At 39.9% G+C, this 1,543-nt stretch overlaps 1 non-coding gene across 1 annotated transcript; it reads left to right on the top strand.

Moving 5' to 3' along the window:
* Positions 1–1,203: 1,203 nt before the first annotated feature.
* LOC141654180 (small nucleolar RNA R71) lies at positions 1,204–1,310 on the top strand. Its single transcript, XR_012547746.1, has one exon. It is a non-coding gene; the product is annotated as a small nucleolar RNA R71 (small nucleolar RNA).
* Positions 1,311–1,543: the final 233 nt, after the last annotated feature.

Here is a 1,543-nt window from a genome sequence, read left to right as displayed (position 1 = left end):
CAACTTCTTTTTCGTAAGGTTGTCTTTCATGTACGTTGCATAGGCCGGCACGTGATTGATTAATTCCGTGAAAGGAATCGAGACTTCCAAATTCTTCACAATTTCCATAAATTATCCAAGTTGTCATCAAATTTGGGCTTGGCTTGACGACTTGGAAAAGGAAGTCTAATCACAATGGGTTCCTTCTCCTTGGCCTTGTCTTCATTTTTCTTTGAAACTTCTTCTTTTGATGGTTCTCCATCCTTGGAGTTTTGCACAACTTCTTCTTTGTCACTAGCTTCCACCACTTCATCCTCAACTTGCTTCTTCGGTGCTTCATACCTCGTACCACTCCTTAAGTGAATGGCACTAACCGTTTCATGTCTCGGGGGATTACTTTGAGGTGGTAATTGCCCCTTTTGTCTTTGTGAGCTTGAAGATGCTAGTTGAGTCATTTGGGTTTCCAACATTTTGGTGCCGGCTAGGATGTTGTTGATGGTGATTTCCTTTGCTTGACTATCCTTTTGCATTTGAGTGAAAAACTCTTGTTGATTCTTTTGCATTTGGAGGACTGCTTTTTGGACATCAAAACCTTGGTCATTTTGTTGATTGTATGGAGTTTGATTTTGGTAACATTGGTTTTGGTTGTAAAAGGGTCTTTGATTTTGGTTTCTCATGGGAGGTGGGGTGTATGTTGGTTGAGGGTTTTGAACATTTTGGCTTTTGTATGAGAGATTTGGGTGGAATTTGGTGTTTTCATTGTAATAATTTGAATAAGGGGTACCACTCTTGTATGCTTGAAAAACATTCACTTGTTCATTTGTTCCCCTACATTCACTTTGGTCATGTCCCAAAGTTCCACAATTCTCACATATCCCACTTGGGATTGATGAAGATGCCGTCATGGCATTAACATGATGCTTTGGTGATTTTGAGGCTTCTTCAAGTCTAGCCATAGCTTTTTCGAACTTCAAATTGATGGTATCAATGTGAGCACTAAGTTGAGCACCCAATTGAGTAATAGAGTCCAATTCATGCTTTCCTCCTCTAGTAACCTTGCGAGGTTTACTATATTGTGAATTATGGACCGCCATTTCCTCAATCTTTTTCCAAGTTTGATTATCGTCAACTTCGGTGAACGTACCATTTGATCCCATGTTGAGAATGTTTCTTGAGACTTCATAAAGACCATTCCAAAATTGTTGTACCAAGAACCACTCGCTAAGTCCATGATGAGGACATGAGCGACAAATTCCTTTGAATCGCTCCCAAGCTTCATACAAGGATTCTTCATTTCTTTGCTTAAAGCCCGTAATTTGAGCTCTTAGCATGTTAGTCTTTTCCGGTGGGTAGAACTTTTTGTAGAAAGCTAGATTCAATTTCTTCCAAGAGTCAATTCCGAGAATAGCATTATCAAGGCCTTTCAACCATTGTTTTGCGGTGCCAATTAGAGAAAAAGGAAATAAGACCCATCGAATTTGGTCTTGAGTTACACCGGTTTGTGAAATCGCATCACAATAGTCACAAAAAGTCTCCATGTGAGAGTGAGGGTCTTCACTAGGCA

This window comes from Silene latifolia, chromosome 4 (assembly GCF_048544455.1).
Source record: "Silene latifolia isolate original U9 population chromosome 4, ASM4854445v1, whole genome shotgun sequence".
Classification (NCBI taxonomy): Eukaryota; Viridiplantae; Streptophyta; class Magnoliopsida; order Caryophyllales; family Caryophyllaceae; genus Silene; species Silene latifolia.
Note: the sequence above shows the minus strand (reverse complement) of the source record. Positions and strands in the feature narration are given on the sequence as shown.